Source organism: Lepisma saccharinum, chromosome 17, assembly GCF_977018435.1.
Source record: "Lepisma saccharinum chromosome 17, izLepSacc3.1, whole genome shotgun sequence".
NCBI classification, from domain to species: Eukaryota; Metazoa; Arthropoda; class Insecta; order Zygentoma; family Lepismatidae; genus Lepisma; species Lepisma saccharinum.
This window is the reverse complement of record NC_139245.1, coordinates 66,683,884-66,704,802: the sequence shown is the minus strand read 5'-3', so window position 1 is coordinate 66,704,802 and position 20,919 is coordinate 66,683,884.

The window sequence follows — 20,919 nt, the reverse complement described above, 5'->3', positions numbered from 1 at the left end:
AAACAAGTTACTTCCCACTCGCCTGCACATTTGGTTACAGCATGACAACTTCAACAATATCCAATGAAAATGAAATTACACAAGGAACTTCTTTTCCTTAAAAGAAACGGCTTACGTATCATTTTAAAAATATAATTTTCTTACATAAAAGCATTGACATGAATTCCCTACATCCAAAATATTAAACCAGAAAAATTTAACAAAGAACACCAAGAATGGGAGTGTTTCCCTTCAAGATTTTAAAAACTTGTAATATTAACGAATTTTAACTTCTGGACTAATACATTGTATTATCGATGAAAGGGCCGCGGTGCCACCACTCAATAGCTTTATCAGTTCCAAATAGGACAAAGCCAAAGAGAAGTGGAACCAAAGCCCACATAAGAAAATTTTATTTCTTAACAGTCGACGGTATAAGCATCACGCGCCATGAAGGAGAAAACCCAGTAATGAAAAATAAAACATAAACTTGGCAATCGCCTCTCAAGTGCGCACATTATTATTTCAACTGGTGGAAAAGAAATCCTAGAACACAATTATTTCTGTGTATCCTCTTTCTTCTGTTGAATGAAAACCGCCTTCGAGAGGAGACCACCCAGTGAAGCTAAAATTTACATCACCGTCATGATCTCACCTCGAAGGAGATTCCGTGAACTTATATTTCAACTGGCACCATAATATAGTATTAACGGATAACCGAAATTATAAAGCACGAAACATATAAAAATATTTGCAATCTGGCAAACTTGTATATTTGAAGGTAACGCACCATGGAGGAGAGACCCCAGTAATGAAAAATGTAAACATTAAACTCGGATTTCTCCCCTCAGGTGTGTGCCATGAATTCTTGCTTAACGTTCGCCAAAGAAAAATTTTCAGCACGCCACAAATAACAATCGTAATTCGGCAAGATACAATTACTCGGGTGTTGACAAAAATGAGATCCGCTCTCGAGAGGAGACCACCCAGTGAGTTTTAATGTTAATCACTGTAATGAGCTCGCCTCCAAAGAGGTCCCAACACATTTCCTTTTAAAATAACATACTGAAAATTTTGATAAAACTACATTTAAACATAAACGAAAGTAAATAACGCAAAAATCTATCCACATCTGATGAATCCCTGCTAAATATACGTACCATTTGCTTCTATTTCATAAGTAAGGATCAACTTTATCCTACACTATATCACAGTACAGATTTACAAACACTGCAATCGGAAACTTGACAACCTTCGTCTCAGACAGCAAACAAGCAAATGAAAGTTATCAACGTCCCAGGTATCTCAAATTTCAGTCGGTGGAGTGGGAGGGAAACAAGTTACTTCCCACTCGCCTGCACATTTGGTTACAGCATGACAACTTCAACAATATCCAATGAAAATGAAATTACACAAGGAACTTCTTTTCCTTAAAAGAAACGGCTTACGTATCATTTTAAAAATATAATTTTCTTACATAAAAGCATTGACATGAATTCCCTACATCCAAAATAGTAAACCAGAAAAATTTAACCACGAACACCAAGAATGGGAGTGTTTCCCTTCAAGATTTTAAAAACTTGCAATATTAACGAAATTTAACTTCTGGACTAATACATTGTATTATCGATGGAAGGGCCGCGGTGCCACCACTCAATAGCTTTATCAGTTCCAAATAGGACAAAGCCAAAGAGAAGTGGAACCAAAGCCTACATAAGAAAATTTTATTTCTTAACAGTCGAGGTTATAAGCATCACGCGCCTTGAGGGAGAAAACCCAGTAATGAAAAATAAAACATAAACTTGGCAATCGCCTCTCAAGTGCGCACATTATTATTTCGACTGGTGGAAAAGAAATCCTAGAACACAATTATTTTTGTGTATCCTCTTTCTTCTGTTGAATGAAAACCGCCTTCGAGAGGAGACCACCCAGTGAAGCTAAAATTTACATCACCGTCATGATCTCACCTCGAAGGAGATTCCGTGAACTTATATTTCAACTGGCACCATAATATAGTATTAACGGATAACCGAAATTATAAAGCACGAAACATATAAAAATATTTGCAATCTGGCAAACTTGTATATTTGAAGGTAACGCACCATGGAGGAGAAAACCCAGTAATGAAAAATGTAAACATTAAACTCGGATTTCTCCCCTCAGGTGTGTGCCATGAATTCTTGCTTAACGTTCGCCAAAGAAAAAATTTCAGCACGCCACAGATAACAATCGTAATTCGGCAAGGTACAATAACTCGGGTGTTGACAAAAATGAGATCCGCTCTCGAGAGGAGACCACCCAGTGAGTTTTAATGTTAATCACTGTAATGAGCTCACCTCCAAAGAGGTCCCAACACATTTCCTTTTAAAATAACATACTGAAAATTTTGATAAAACTACATTTAAACATAAACGAAAGTAAATAACGCAAAAATCTATTCACATCTGATGAATCCCTGCTAAATATACGTACCATTTGCTTCTATTTCATAAGTAAGGATCAACTTTATCCTACACTATATCACAGTACAGATTTACAAACACTGCAATCGGAAACTTGACAACCTTCGTCTCAGAAAGCAAACAAGCAAATGAAAGTTATCAACGTCCCAGGTATCTCAAATTTCAGTCGGTGGAGTGGGAGGGAAACAAGTTACTTCCCACTCGCCTGCACATTTGGTTACAGCATGACAACTTCAACAATATCCAATGAAAATGATATTACACAAGGAACTTCTTTTCCTTAAAAGAAACGGCTTACGTATCATTTTAAAAATATAATTTTCTTACATAAAAGCATTGACATGAATTCCCTACATCCAAAATATTAAACCAGAAAAATTTAACAAAGAACACCAAGAATGGGAGTGTTTCCCTTCAAGATTTTAAAAACTTGTAATATTAACGAATTTTAACTTCTGGACTAATACATTGTATTATCGATGAAAGGGCCGCGGTGCCAGAACTCAATAGCTTTATCAGTTCCAAATAGGACAAAGCCAAAGAGAAGTGGAACCAAAGCCCACATAAGAAAATTTTATTTCTTAACAGTCGAGGGTATAAGCATCACGCTCCATGAAGGAGAAAACCCAGTAATGAAAAATAAAACATAAACTTGGCAATCGCCTCTCAAGTGCGCACATTATTATTTCAACTGGTGGAAAAGAAATCCTAGAACACAATTATTTTTGTGTATCCTCTTTCTTCTGTTGAATGAAAACCGCCTTCGAGAGGAGACCACACAGTGAAGCTAAAATTTACATCACCGTCATGATCTCACCTCGAAGGAGATTCCGTGAACTTATATTTCAACTGGCACCATAATATAGTATTAACGGATAACCGAAATTATAAAGCACGAAACATATAAAAATATTTGCAATCTGGCAAACTTGTATATTTGAAGGTAACGCACCATGGAGGAGAAAACCCAGTAATGAACAATGTAAACATTAAACTCGGATTTCTCCCCTCAGGTGTGTGCCATGAATTCTTGCTTAACGTTCGCCAAAGAAAAATTTTCAGCACGCCACAAATAACAATCGTAATTCGGCAAGATACAATTACTCGGGTGTTGACAAAAATGAGAGCCGCTCTCGAGAGGAGACCACCCAGTGAGTTTTAATGTTAATCACTGTAATGAGCTCGCCTCCAAAGAGGTCCCAACACATTTCCTTTTAAAATAACATACTGAAAATTTTGATAAAACTACATTTAAACATAAACGAAAGTAAATAACGCAAAAATCTATCCACATCTGATGAATCCCTGCTAAATATACGTACCATTTGCTTCTATTTCATAAGTAAGGATCAACTTTATCCTACACTATATCACAGTACAGATTTACAAACACTGCAATCGGAAACTTGACAACCTTCGTCTCAGACAGCAAACAAGCAAATGAAAGTTATCAACGTCCCAGGTATCTCAAATTTCAGTCGGTGGAGTGGGAGGGAAACAAGTTACTTCCCACTCGCCTGCACATTTGGTTACAGCATGACAACTTCAACAATATCCAATGAAAATGAAATTACACAAGGAACTTCTTTTCCTTAAAAGAAACGGCTTACGTATCATTTTAAAAATATAATTTTCTTACATAAAAGCATTGACATGAATTCCCTACATCCAAAATAGTAAACAAGAAAAATTTAACCACGAACACCAAGAATGGGAGTGTTTCCCTTCAAGATTTTAAAAACTTGCAATATTAACGAATTTTAACATCTGGACTAATACATTGTATTATCGATGAAAGGGCCGCGGTGCCACCACTCAATAGCTTTATCAGTTCCAAATAGGACAAACCAAAGAGAAGTGGAACCAAAGCCCACATAAGAAAATTTTATTTCTTAACAGTCGACGGTATAAGCATCACGCGCCATGAAGGAGAAAACCCAGTAATGAAAAATAAAACATAAACTTGGCAATCGCCTCTCAAGTGCGCACATTATTATTTCAACTGGTGGAAAAGAAATCCTAGAACACAATTATTTCTGTGTATCCTCTTTCTTCTGTTGAATGAAAACCGCCTTCGAGAGGAGACCACCCAGTGAAGCTAAAATTTACATCACCGTCATGATCTCACCTCGAAGGAGATTCCGTGAACTTATATTTCAACTGGCACCATAATATAGTATTAACGGATAACCGAAATTATAAAGCACGAAACATATAAAAATATTTGCAATCTGGCAAACTTGTATATTTGAAGGTAACCCACCATGGAGGAGAAAACCCAGTAATGAACAATGTAAACATTAAACTCGGATTTCTCCCCTCAGGTGTGTGCCTTGAATTCTTGCTTAACGTTCGCCAAAGAAAAATTTTCAGCACGCCACAAACAACAATCGTAATTCGGCAAGATACAATTACTCGGGTGTTGACAAAAATGAGATCCGCTCTCGAGAGGAGACCACCCAGTGAGTTTTAATGTTAATCACTGTAATGAGCTCGCCTCCAAAGAGGTCCCAACACATTTCCTTTTAAAATAACATACTGAAAATTTTGATAAAACTACATTTAAACATAAACGAAAGTAAATAACGCAAAAATCTATCCACATCTGATGAATCCCTGCTAAATATACGTACCATTTGCTTCTATTTCATAAGTAAGGATCAACTTTATCCTACACTATATCACAGTACAGATTTACAAACACTGCAATCGGAAACTTGACAACCTTCGTCTCAGACAGCAAACAAGCAAATGAAAGTTATCAACGTCCCAGGTATCTCAAATTTCAGTCGGTGGAGTGGGAGGGAAACAAGTTACTTCCCACTCGCCTGCACATTTGGTTACAGCATGACAACTTCAACAATATCCAATGAAAATGAAATTACACAAGGAACTTCTTTTCCTTAAAAGAAACGGCTTACGTATCATTTTAAAAATATAATTTTCTTACATAAAAGCATTGACATGAATTCCCTACATCCAAAATAGTAAACCAGAAAAATTTAACCACGAACACCAAGAATGGGAGTGTTTCCCTTCAAGATTTTAAAAACTTGCAATATTAACGAAATTTAACTTCTGGACTAATACATTGTATTATCGATGGATGGGCCGCGGTGCCACCACTCAATAGCTTTATCAGTTCCAAATAGGACAAAGCCAAAGAGAAGTGGAACCAAAGCCTACATAAGAAAATTTTATTTCTTAACAGTCGAGGTTATAAGCATCACGCGCCTTGAGGGAGAAAACCCAGTAATGAAAAATAAAACATAAACTTGGCAATCGCCTCTCAAGTGCGCACATTATTATTTCGACTGGTGGAAAAGAAATCCTAGAACACAATTATTTTTGTGTATCCTCTTTCTTCTGTTGAATGAAAACCGCCTTCGAGAGGAGACCACCCAGTGAAGCTAAAATTTACATCACCGTCATGATCTCACCTCGAAGGAGATTCCGTGAACTTATATTTCAACTGGCACCATAATATAGTATTAACGGATAACCGAAATTATAAAGCACGAAACATATAAAAATATTTGCAATCTGGCAAACTTGTATATTTGAAGGTAACGCACCATGGAGGAGAAAACCCAGTAATGAAAAATGTAAACATTAAACTCGGATTTCTCCCCTCAGGTGTGTGCCATGAATTCTTGCTTAACGTTCGCCAAAGAAAAAATTTCAGCACGCCACAGATAACAATCGTAATTCGGCAAGGTACAATTACTCGGGTGTTGACAAAAATGAGATCCGCTCTCGAGAGGAGACCACCCAGTGAGTTTTAATGTTAATCACTGTAATGAGCTCGCCTCCAAAGAGGTCCCAACACATTTCCTTTTAAAATGACATACTGAAAATTTTGATAAAACTACATTTAAACATAAACGAAAGTAAATAACGCAAAAATCTATTCACATCTGATGAATCCCTGCTAAATATACGTACCATTTGCTTCTATTTCATAAGTAAGGATCAACTTTATCCTACACTATATCACAGTACAGATTTACAAACACTGCAATCGGAAACTTGACAACCTTCGTCTCAGAAAGCAAACAAGCAAATGAAAGTTATCAACGTCCCAGGTATCTCAAATTTCAGTCGGTGGAGTGGGAGGGAAACAAGTTACTTCCCACTCGCCTGCACATTTGGTTACAGCATGACAACTTCAACAATATCCAATGAAAATGATATTACACAAGGAACTTCTTTTCCTTAAAAGAAACGGCTTACGTATCATTTTAAAAATATAATTTTCTTACATAAAAGCATTGACATGAATTCCCTACATCCAAAATATTAAACCAGAAAAATTTAACAAAGAACACCAAGAATGGGAGTGTTTCCCTTCAAGATTTTAAAAACTTGTAATATTAACGAATTTTAACTTCTGGACTAATACATTGTATTATCGATGAAAGGGCCGCGGTGCCAGAACTCAATAGCTTTATCAGTTCCAAATAGGACAAAGCCAAAGAGAAGTGGAACCAAAGCCCACATAAGAAAATTTTATTTCTTAACAGTCGAGGGTATAAGCATCACGCGCCATGAAGGAGAAAACCCAGTAATGAAAAATAAAACATAAACTTGGCAATCGCCTCTCAAGTGCGCACATTATTATTTCAACTGGTGGAAAAGAAATCCTAGAACACAATTATTTTTGTGTATCCTCTTTCTTCTGTTGAATGAAAACCGCCTTCGAGAGGAGACCACACAGTGAAGCTAAAATTTACATCACCGTCATGATCTCACCTCGAAGGAGATTCCGTGAACTTATATTTCAACTGGCACCATAATATAGTATTAACGGATAACCGAAATTATAAAGCACGAAACATATAAAAATATTTGCAATCTGGCAAACTTGTATATTTGAAGGTAACGCACCATGGAGGAGAAAACCCAGTAATGAACAATGTAAACATTAAACTCGGATTTCTCCCCTCAGGTGTGTGCCATGAATTCTTGCTTAACGTTCGCCAAAGAAAAATTTTCAGCACGCCACAAATAACAATCGTAATTCGGCAAGATACAATTACTCGGGTGTTGACAAAAATGAGAGCCGCTCTCGAGAGGAGACCACCCAGTGAGTTTTAATGTTAATCACTGTAATGAGCTCGCCTCCAAAGAGGTCCCAACACATTTCCTTTTAAAATAACATACTGAAAATTTTGATAAAACTACATTTAAACATAAACGAAAGTAAATAACGCAAAAATCTATCCACATCTGATGAATCCCTGCTAAATATACGTACCATTTGCTTCTATTTCATAAGTAAGGATCAACTTTATCCTACACTATATCACAGTACAGATTTACAAACACTGCAATCGGAAACTTGACAACCTTCGTCTCAGACAGCAAACAAGCAAATGAAAGTTATCAACGTCCCAGGTATCTCAAATTTCAGTCGGTGGAGTGGGAGGGAAACAAGTTACTTCCCACTCGCCTGCACATTTGGTTACAGCATGACAACTTCAACAATATCCAATGAAAATGAAATTACACAAGGAACTTCTTTTCCTTAAAAGAAACGGCTTACGTATCATTTTAAAAATATAATTTTCTTACATAAAAGCATTGACATGAATTCCCTACATCCAAAATAGTAAACCAGAAAAATTTAACCACGAACACCAAGAATGGGAGTGTTTCCCTTCAAGATTTTAAAAACTTGCAATATTAACGAATTTTAACATCTGGACTAATACATTGTATTATCGATGAAAGGGCCGCGGTGCCACCACTCAATAGCTTTATCAGTTCCAAATAGGACAAACCAAAGAGAAGTGGAACCAAAGCCCACATAAGAAAATTTTATTTCTTAACAGTCGACGGTATAAGCATCACGCGCCATGAAGGAGAAAACCCAGTAATGAAAAATAAAACATAAACTTGGCAATCGCCTCTCAAGTGCGCACATTATTATTTCAACTGGTGGAAAAGAAATCCTAGAACACAATTATTTCTGTGTATCCTCTTTCTTCTGTTGAATGAAAACCGCCTTCGAGAGGAGACCACCCAGTGAAGCTAAAATTTACATCACCGTCATGATCTCACCTCGAAGGAGATTCCGTGAACTTATATTTCAACTGGCACCATAATATAGTATTAACGGATAACCGAAATTATAAAGCACGAAACATATAAAAATATTTGCAATCTGGCAAACTTGTATATTTGAAGGTAACCCACCATGGAGGAGAAAACCCAGTAATGAACAATGTAAACATTAAACTCGGATTTCTCCCCTCAGGTGTGTGCCTTGAATTCTTGCTTAACGTTCGCCAAAGAAAAATTTTCAGCACGCCACAAACAACAATCGTAATTCGGCAAGATACAATTACTCGGGTGTTGACAAAAATGAGATCCGCTCTCGAGAGGAGACCACCCAGTGAGTTTTAATGTTAATCACTGTAATGAGCTCGCCTCCAAAGAGGTCCCAACACATTTCCTTTTAAAATAACATACTGAAAATTTTGATAAAACTACATTTAAAGATAAACGAAAGTAAATAACGCAAAAATCTATCCACATCTGATGAATCCCTACTAAATATACGTACCATTTTCGTATATTTCATAAGTAAGGATCAACTTTATCCTACACTATATCACAGTACAGATTTACAAACACTGCAATCGGAAACTTGACAACCTTCGTCTCAGAAAGCAAACAAGCAAATGAAAGTTATCAACGTCCCAGGTGTCTCAAATTTCAGTCGGTGGAGTGGGAGGGAAGCAAGTTACTTCCCACTCGCCTGCACATTTGGTTACAGCATGACAACTTCAACAATATCCAATGAAAATGAAATTAAACAAGGAACTTCTTTTCTTTAAAAGAAACGGCTTACGTATCATTTTAAAAACATAATTTTCTTACATAAAAGCATTGACATGAATTCCCTACATCCAAAATATTAAACCAGAAAAATTTAACCAAGAACACCAAGAATGGGAGTGTTTCCCTTCAAGATTTTAAAAACTTGCAATATTAACGAAATTTAACTTCTGGACTAATACATTGTATTATCGATGGAAGGGCCGCGGTGCCACCACTCAATAGCTTTATCAGTTCCAAATAGGACAAAGCCAAAGAGAAGTGGAACCAAAGCCTCCATAAGAAAATTTTATTTTTTAACAGTCGAGGGTATAAGCATCACGCGCCTTGAGGGAGAAAACCCAGTAATGAAAAATAAAACATAAACTTGGCAATCGCCTCTCAAGTGCGCACATTATTATTTCGACTGGTGGAAAAGAAATCCTAGAACACAATTATTTTTGTGTATCCTCTTTCTTCTGTTGAATGAAAACCGCCTTCGAGAGGAGACCACCCAGTGAAGCTAAAATTTACATCACCGTCATGATCTCACCTCGAAGGAGATTCCGTGAACTTATATTTCAACTGGCACCATAATATAGTATTAACGGATAACCGAAATTATAAAGCACGAAACATATAAAAATATTTGCAATCTGGCAAACTTGTATATTTGAAGGTAACGCACCATGGAGGAGAAAACCCAGTAATGAAAAATGTAAACATTAAACTCGGATTTCTCCCCTCAGGTGTGTGCCATGAAATCTTGCTTAACGTTCGCCAAAGAAAAATTTTCAGCACGCCACAGATAACAATCGTAATTCGGCAAGGTACAATTACTCGGGTGTTGACAAAAATGAGATCCGCTCTCGAGAGGAGACCACCCAGTGAGTTTTAATGTTAATCACTGTAATGAGCTCACCTCCAAAGAGGTCCCAACACATTTCCTTTTAAAATAACATACTGAAAATTTTGATAAAACTACATTTAAACATAAACGAAAGTAAATAACGCAAAAATCTATTCACATCTGATGAATCCCTGCTAAATATACGTACCATTTGCTTCTATTTCATAAGTAAGGATCAACTTTATCCTACACTATATCACAGTACAGATTTACAAACACTGCAATCGGAGACTTGACAACCTTCGTCTCAGACAGCAAACAAACAAATGAAAGTTATCAACGTCCCAGGTATCTCAAATTTCAGTCGGTGGAGTGGGAGGGAAACAAGTTACTTCCCACTCGCCTGCACATTTGGTTACAGCATGACAACTTCAACAATATCCAATGAAAATGAAATTACACAAGGAACTTCTTTTCCTTAAAAGAAACGGCTTACGTATCATTTTAAAAATATAATTTTCTTACATAAAAGCATTGACATGAATTCCCTACATCCAAAATATTAAACCAGAAAAATTTAACAAAGAACACCAAGAATGGGAGTGTTTCCCTTCAAGATTTTAAAAACTTGTAATATTAACGAATTTTAACTTCTGGACTAATACATTGTATTATCGATGAAAGGGCCGCGGTGCCACCACTCAATAGCTTTATCAGTTCCAAATAGGACAAAGCCAAAGAGAAGTGGAACCAAAGCCCACATAAGAAAATTTTATTTCTTAACAGTCGACGGTATAAGCATCACGCGCCATGAAGGAGAAAACCCAGTAATGAAAAATAAAACATAAACTTGGCAATCGCCTCTCAAGTGCGCACATTATTATTTCAACTGGTGGAAAAGAAATCCTAGAACACAATTATTTTTGTGTATCCTCTTTCTTCTGTTGAATGAAAACCGCCTTCGAGAGGAGACCACCCAGTGAAGCTAAAATTTACATCACCGTCATGATCTCACCTCGAAGGAGATTCCGTGAACTTATATTTCAACTGGCACCATAATATAGTATTAACGGATAACCGAAATTATAAAGCCCGAAACATATAAAAATATTTGCAATCTGGCAAACTTGTATATTTGAAGGTAACGCACCATGGAGGAGAAAACCCAGTAATGAACAATGTAAACATTAAACTCGGATTTCTCCCCTCAGGTGTGTGCCATGAATTCTTGCTTAACGTTCGCCAAAGAAAAATTTTCAGCACGCCACAAACAACAATCGTAATTCGGCAAGATACAATTACTCGGGTGTTGACAAAAATGAGATCCGCTCTCGAGAGGAGACCACCCAGTGAGTTTTAATGTTAATCACTGTAATGAGCTCGCCTCCAAAGTGGTCCCAACACATTTCCTTTTAAAATAACATACTGAAAATTTTGATAAAACTACATTTAAACATAAATTAAAGTAAATAACGCAAAAATCTAACCACATCTGATGAATCCCTACTAAATATACGTACCATTTTCGTCTATTTCATAAGTAAGGATCAACTTTATCCTACACTATATCACAGTACAGATTTACAAACACGGCAATCGGAAACTTGACAACCTTCGTCTCAGAAAGCAAACAAGCAAATGAAAGTTATCAACGTCCCAGGTGTCTCAAATTTCAGTCGGTGGAGTGGGAGGGAAGCAAGTTACTTCCCACTCGCTTGCACATTTGGTTACAGCATGACAACTTCAACAATATCCAATGAAAATGAAATTACACAAGGAACTTCTTTTCCTTAAAAGAAACGGCTTACGTATCATTTTAAAAATATAATTTTCTTACATAAAAGCATTGACATGAATTCCCTACATCCAAAATAGTAAACCAGAAAAATTTAACCACGAACACCAAGAATGGGAGTGTTTCCCTTCAAGATTTTAAAAATTTGCAATATTAACGAATTTTAACTTCTGGACTAATACATTGTATTATCGATGGAAGGGCCGCGGTGCCACCACTCAATAGCTTTATCAGTTCCAAATAGGACAAAGCCAAAGAGAAGTGGAACCAAAGCCTACATAAGAAAATTTTATTTCTTAACAGTCGAGGGTATAAGCATCACGCGCCTTGAGGGAGAAAACCCAGTAATGAAAAATAAAACATAAACTTGGCAATCGCCTCTCAAGTGCGCACATTATTATTTCGACTGGTGGAAAAGAAATCCTAGAACACAATTATTTTTGTGTATCCTCTTTCTTCTGTTGAATGAAAACCGCCTTCGAGAGGAGACCACCCAGTGAAGCTAAAATTTACATCACCGTCATGATCTCACCTCGAAGGAGATTCCGTGAACTTATATTTCAACTGGCACCATAATATAGTATTAACGGATAACCGAAATTATAAAGCACGAAACATATAAAAATATTTGCAATCTGGCAAACTTGTATATTTGAAGGTAACGCACCATGGAGGAGAAAACCCAGTAATGAAAAATGTAAACATTAAACTCGGATTTCTCCCCTCAGGTGTGTGCCATGAAATCTTGCTTAACGTTCGCCAAAGAAAAATTTTCAGCACGCCACAGATAACAATCGTAATTCGACAAGGTTCAATTACTCGGGTGTTGACAAAAATGAGATCCGCTCTCGCGAGGAGACCACCCAGTGAGTTTTAATGTTAATCACTGTAATGAGCTCACCTCCAAAGAGGTCCCAACACATTTCCTTTTAAAATAACATACTGAAAATTTTGATAAGTGGAACCAAAGCCTACATAAGAAAATTTTATTTCTTATCAGTCGAGGTTATAAGCATCACGCGCCTTGAGGGAGAAAACCCAGTAATGAAAAATCAAACATAAACTTGGCAATCGCCTCTCAAGTGCGCACATTATTATTTCGACTGGTGGAAAAGAAATCCTAGAACACAATTATTTTTGTGTATCCTCTTTCTTCTGTTGAATGAAAACCGCCTTCGAGAGGAGACCACCCAGTGAAGCTAAAATTTACATCACCGTCATGATCTCACCTCGAAGGAGATTCCGTGAACTTATATTTCAACTGGCACCATAATATAGTATTAACGGATAACCGAAATTATAAAGCACGAAACATATAAAAATATTTGCAATCTGGCAAACTTGTATATTTGAAGGTAACGCACCATGGAGGAGAAAACCCAGTAATGAAAAATGTAAACATTAAACTCGGATTTCTCCCCTCAGGTGTGTGCCATGAATTCTTGCTTAACGTTCGCCAAAGAAAAAATTTCAGCACGCCACAGATAACAATCGTAATTCGGCAAGGTACAATTACTCGGGTGTTGACAAAAATGAGATCCGCTCTCGAGAGGAGACCACCCAGTGAGTTTTAATGTTAATCACTGTAATGAGCTCACCTCCAAAGAGGTCCCAACACATTTCCTTTTAAAATAACATACTGAAAATTTTGATAAAACTACATTTAAACATAAACGAAAGTAAATAACGCAAAAATCTATTCACATCTGATGAATCCCTGCTAAATATACGTACCATTTGCTTCTATTTCATAAGTAAGGATCAACTTTATCCTACACTATATCACAGTACAGATTTACAAACACTGCAATCGGAAACTTGACAACCTTCGTCTCAGACAGCAAACAAGCAAATGAAATTTATCAACGTCCCAGGTATCTCAAATTTCAGTCGGTGGAGTGGGAGGGAAACAAGTTACTTCCCACTCGCCTGCACATTTGGTTACAGCATGACAACTTCAACAATATCCAATGAAAATGAAATTACACAAGGAACTTCTTTTCCTTAAAAGAAACGGCTTACGTATCATTTTAAAAATATAATTTTCTTACATAAAAGCATTGACATGAATTCCCTACATCCAAAATATTAAACCAGAAAAATTTAACAAAGAACACCAAGAATGGGAGTGTTTCCCTTCAAGATTTTAAAAACTTGTAATATTAACGAATTTTAACTTCTGGACTAATACATTGTATTATCGATGAAAGGGCCGCGGTGCCACCACTCAATAGCTTTATCAGTTCCAAATAGGACAAAGCCAAAGAGAAGTGGAACCAAAGCCCACATAAGAAAATTTTATTTCTTAACAGTCGACGGTATAAGCATCACGCGCCATGAAGGAGAAAACCCAGTAATGAAAAATAAAACATAAACTTGGCAATCGCCTCTCAAGTGCGCACATTATTATTTCAACTGGTGGAAAAGAAATCCTAGAACACAATTATTTCTGTGTATCCTCTTTCTTCTGTTGAATGAAAGCCGCCTTCGAGAGGAGACCACCCAGTGAAGCTAAAATTTACATCACCGTCATGATCTCACCTCGAAGGAGATTCCGTGAACTTATATTTCAACTGGCACCATAATATAGTATTAACGGATAACCGAAATTATAAAGCACGAAACATATAAAAATATTTGCAATCTGGCAAACTTGTATATTTGAAGGTAACGCACCATGGAGGAGAGACCCCAGTAATGAAAAATGTAAACATTAAACTCGGATTTCTCCCCTCAGGTGTGTGCCATGAATTCTTGCTTAACGTTCGCCAAAGAAAAATTTTCAGCACGCCACAAATAACAATCGTAATTCGGCAAGATACAATTACTCGGGTGTTGACAAAAATGAGATCCGCTCTCGAGAGGAGACCACCCAGTGAGTTTTAATGTTAATCACTGTAATGAGCTCGCCTCCAAAGAGGTCCCAACACATTTCCTTTTAAAATAACATACTGAAAATTTTGATAAAACTACATTTAAACATAAACGAAAGTAAATAACGCAAAAATCTATCCACATCTGATGAATCCCTGCTAAATATACGTACCATTTGCTTCTATTTCATAAGTAAGGATCAACTTTATCCTACACTATATCACAGTACAGATTTACAAACACTGCAATCGGAAACTTGACAACCTTCGTCTCAGACAGCAAACAAGCAAATGAAAGTTATCAACGTCCCAGGTATCTCAAATTTCAGTCGGTGGAGTGGGAGGGAAACAAGTTACTTCCCACTCGCCTGCACATTTGGTTACAGCATGACAACTTCAACAATATCCAATGAAAATGAAATTACACAAGGAACTTCTTTTCCTTAAAAGAAACGGCTTACGTATCATTTTAAAAATATAATTTTCTTACATAAAAGCATTGACATGAATTCCCTACATCCAAAATAGTAAACCAGAAAAATTTAACCACGAACACCAAGAATGGGAGTGTTTCCCTTCAAGATTTTAAAAACTTGCAATATTAACGAAATTTAACTTCTGGACTAATACATTGTATTATCGATGGAAGGGCCGCGGTGCCACCACTCAATAGCTTTATCAGTTCCAAATAGGACAAAGCCAAAGAGAAGTGGAACCAAAGCCTACATAAGAAAATTTTATTTCTTAACAGTCGAGGTTATAAGCATCACGCGCCTTGAGGGAGAAAACCCAGTAATGAAAAATAAAACATAAACTTGGCAATCGCCTCTCAAGTGCGCACATTATTATTTCGACTGGTGGAAAAGAAATCCTAGAACACAATTATTTTTGTGTATCCTCTTTCTTCTGTTGAATGAAAACCGCCTTCGAGAGGAGACCACCCAGTGAAGCTAAAATTTACATCACCGTCATGATCTCACCTCGAAGGAGATTCCGTGAACTTATATTTCAACTGGCACCATAATATAGTATTAACGGATAACCGAAATTATAAAGCACGAAACATATAAAAATATTTGCAATCTGGCAAACTTGTATATTTGAAGGTAACGCACCATGGAGGAGAAAACCCAGTAATGAAAAATGTAAACATTAAACTCGGATTTCTCCCCTCAGGTGTGTGCCATGAATTCTTGCTTAACGTTCGCCAAAGAAAAAATTTCAGCACGCCACAGATAACAATCGTAATTCGGCAAGGTACAATTACTCGGGTGTTGACAAAAATGAGATCCGCTCTCGAGAGGAGACCACCCAGTGAGTTTTAATGTTAATCACTGTAATGAGCTCACCTCCAAAGAGGTCCCAACACATTTCCTTTTAAAATAACATACTGAAAATTTTGATAAAACTACATTTAAACATAAACGAAAGTAAATAACGCAAAAATCTATTCACATCTGATGAATCCCTGCTAAATATACGTACCATTTGCTTCTATTTCATAAGTAAGGATCAACTTTATCCTACACTATATCACAGTACAGATTTACAAACACTGCAATCGGAAACTTGACAACCTTCGTCTCAGACAGCAAACAAGCAAATGAAATTTATCAACGTCCCAGGTATCTCAAATTTCAGTCGGTGGAGTGGGAGGGAAACAAGTTACTTCCCACTCGCCTGCACATTTGGTTACAGCATGACAACTTCAACAATATCCAATGAAAATGAAATTACACAAGGAACTTCTTTTCCTTAAAAGAAACGGCTTACGTATCATTTTAAAAATATAATTTTCTTACATAAAAGCATTGACATGAATTCCCTACATCCAAAATAGTAAACCAGAAAAATTTAACCACGAACACCAAGAATGGGAGTGTTTCCCTTCAAGATTTTAAAAACTTGCAATATTAACGAAATTTAACTTCTGGACTAATACATTGTATTATCGATGGAAGGGCCGCGGTGCCACCACTCAATAGCTTTATCAGTTCCAAATAGGACAAAGCCAAAGAGAAGTGGAACCAAAGCCTACATAAGAAAATTTTATTTCTTAACAGTCGAGGTTATAAGCATCACGCGCCTTGAGGGAGAAAACCCAGTAATGAAAAATAAAACATAAACTTGGCAATCGCCTCTCAAGTGCGCACATTATTATTTCGACTGGTGGAAAAGAAATCCTAGAACACAATTATTTTTGTGTATCCTCTTTCTTCTGTTGAATGAAAACCGCCTTCGAGAGGAGACCACCCAGTGAAGCTAAAATTTACATCACCGTCATGATCTCACCTCGAAGGAGATTCCGTGAACTTATATTTCAACTGGCACCATAATATAGTATTAACGGATAACCGAAATTATAAAGCACGAAACATATAAAAATATTTGCAATCTGGCAAACTTGTATATTTGAAGGTAACGCACCATGGAGGAGAAAACCCAGTAATGAAAAATGTAAACATTAAACTCGGATTTCTCCCCTCAGGTGTGTGCCATGAATTCTTGCTTAACGTTCGCCAAAGAAAAAATTTCAGCACGCCACAGATAACAATCGTAATTCGGCAAGGTACAATTACTCGGGTGTTGACAAAAATGAGATCCGCTCTCGAGAGGAGACCACCCAGTGAGTTTTAATGTTAATCACTGTAATGAGCTCACCTCCAAAGAGGTCCCAACACATTTCCTTTTAAAATAACATACTGAAAATTTTGATAAAACTACATTTAAACATAAACGAAAGTAAATAACGCAAAAATCTATTCACATCTGATGAATCCCTGCTAAATATACGTACCATTTGCTTCTATTTCATAAGTAAGGATCAACTTTATCCTACACTATATCACAGTACAGATTTACAAACACTGCAATCGGAAACTTGACAACCTTCGTCTCAGACAGCAAACAAGCAAATGAAATTTATCAACGTCCCAGGTATCTCAAATTTCAGTCGGTGGAGTGGGAGGGAAACAAGTTACTTCCCACTCGCCTGCACATTTGGTTACAGCATGACAACTTCAACAATATCCAATGAAAATGAAATTACACAAGGAACTTCTTTTCCTTAAAAGAAACGGCTTACGTATCATTTTAAAAATATAATTTTCTTACATAAAAGCATTGACATGAATTCCCTACATCCAAAATATTAAACCAGAAAAATTTAACAAAGAACACCAAGAATGGGAGTGTTTCCCTTCAAGATTTTAAAAACTTGTAATATTAACGAATTTTAACTTCTGGACTAATACATTGTATTATCGATGAAAGGGCCGCGGTGCCACCACTCAATAGCTTTATCAGTTCCAAATAGGACAAAGCCAAAGAGAAGTGGAACCAAAGCCCACATAAGAAAATTTTATTTCTTAACAGTCGACGGTATAAGCATCACGCGCCATGAAGGAGAAAACCCAGTAATGAAAAATAAAACATAAACTTGGCAATCGCCTCTCAAGTGCGCACATTATTATTTCAACTGGTGGAAAAGAAATCCTAGAACACAATTATTTCTGTGTATCCTCTTTCTTCTGTTGAATGAAAACCGCCTTCGAGAGGAGACCACCCAGTGAAGCTAAAATTTACATCACCGTCATGATCTCACCTCGAAGGAGATTCCGTGAACTTATATTTCAACTGGCACCATAATATAGTATTAACGGATAACCGAAATTATAAAGCACGAAACATATAAAAATATTTGCAATCTGGCAAACTTGTATATTTGAAGGTAACGCACCATGGAGGAGAGACCCCAGTAATGAAAAATGTAAACATTAAACTCGGATTTCTCCCCTCAGGTGTGTGCCATGAATTCTTGCTTAACGTTCGCCAAAGAAAAATTTTCAGCACGCCACAAATAACAATCGTAATTCGGCAAGATACAATTACTCGGGTGTTGACAAAAATGAGATCCGCTCTCGAGAGGAGACCACCCAGTGAGTTTTAATGTTAATCACTGTAATGAGCTCGCCTCCAAAGAGGTCCCAACACATTTCCTTTTAAAATAACATACTGAAAATTTTGATAAAACTACATTTAAACATAAACGAAAGTAAATAACGCAAAAATCTATCCACATCTGATGAATCCCTGCTAAATATACGTACCATTTGCTTCTATTTCATAAGTAAGGATCAACTTTATCCTACACTATATCACAGTACAGATTTACAAACACTGCAATCGGAAACTTGACAACCTTCGTCTCAGACAGCAAACAAGCAAATGAAAGTTATCAACGTCCCAGGTATCTCAAATTTCAGTCGGTGGAGTGGGAGGGAAACAAGTTACTTCCCACTCGCCTGCACATTTGGTTACAGCATGACAACTTCAACAATATCCAATGAAAATGAAATTACACAAGGAACTTCTTTTCCTTAAAAGAAACGGCTTACGTATCATTTTAAAAATATAATTTTCTTACATAAAAGCATTGACATGAATTCCCTACATCCAAAATAGTAAACCAGAAAAATTTAACCACGAACACCAAGAATGGGAGTGTTTCCCTTCAAGATTTTAAAAACTTGCAATATTAACGAAATTTAACTTCTGGACTAATACATTGTATTATCGATGGAAGGGCCGCGGTGCCACCACTCAATAGCTTTATCAGTTCCAAATAGGACAAAGCCAAAGAGAAGTGGAACCAAAGCCTACATAAGAAAATTTTATTTCTTAACAGTCGAGGTTATAAGCATCACGCGCCTTGAGGGAGAAAACCCAGTAATGAAAAATAAAACATAAACTTGGCAATCGCCTCTCAAGTGCGCACATTATTATTTCGACTGGTGGAAAAGAAATCCTAGAACACAATTATTTTTGTGTATCCTCTTTCTTCTGTTGAATGAAAACCGCCTTCGAGAGGAGACCACCCAGTGAAGCTAAAATTTACATCACCGTCATGATCTCACCTCGAAGGAGATTCCGTGAACTTATATTTCAACTGGCACCATAATATTGTATTAACGGATAACCGAAATTATAAAGCACGAAACATATAAAAATATTTGCAATCTGGCAAACTTGTATATTTGAAGGTAACGCACCATGGAGGAGAAAACCCAGTAATGAAAAATGTAAACATTAAACTCGGATTTCTCCCCTCAGGTGTGTGCCATGAATTCTTGCTTAACGTTCGCCAAAGAAAAAATTTCAGCACGCCACAGATAACAATCGTAATTCGGCAAGGTACAATTACTCGGGTGTTGACAAAAATGAGATCCGCTCTCGAGAGGAGACCACCCAGTGAGTTTTAATGTTAATCACTGTAATGAGCTCACCTCCAAAGAGGTCCCAACACATTTCCTTTTAAAATAACATACTGAAAATTTTGATAAAACTACATTTAAACATAAACGAAAGTAAATAACGCAAAAATCTATTCACATCTGATGAATCCCTGCTAAATATACGTACCATTTGCTTCTATTTCATAAGTAAGGATCAACTTTATCCTACACTATATCACAGTACAGATTTACAAACACTGCAATCGGAAACTTGACAACCTTCGTCTCAGAAAGCAAACAAGCAAATGAAAGTTATCAACGTCCCAGGTATCTCAAATTTCAGTCGGTGGAGTGGGAGGGAAACAAGTTACTTCCCACTCGCCTGCACATTTGGTTACAGCATGACAACTTCAACAATATCCAATGAAAATGATATTACACAAGGAACTTCTTTTCCTTAAAAGAAACGGCTTACGTATCATTTTAAAAATATAATTTTCTTACATAAAAGCATTGACATGAATTCCCTACATCCAAAATATTAAACCAGAAAAATTTAACAAAGAACACCAAGAATGGGAGTGTTTCCCTTCAAGATTTTAAAAACTTGTAATATTAACGAATTTTAACTTCTGGACTAATACATTGTATTATCGATGAAAGGGCCGCGGTGCCAGAACTCAATAGCTTTATCAGTTCCAAATAGGACAAAGCCAAAGAGAAGTGGAACCAAAGCCCACATAAGAAAATTTTATTTCTTAACAGTCGAGGGTATAAGCATCACGCTCCATGAAGGAGAAAACCCAGTAATGAAAAATAAAACATAAACTTGGCAATCGCCTCTCAAGTGCGCACATTATTATTTCAACTGGTGGAAAAGAAATCCTAGAACACAATTATTTTT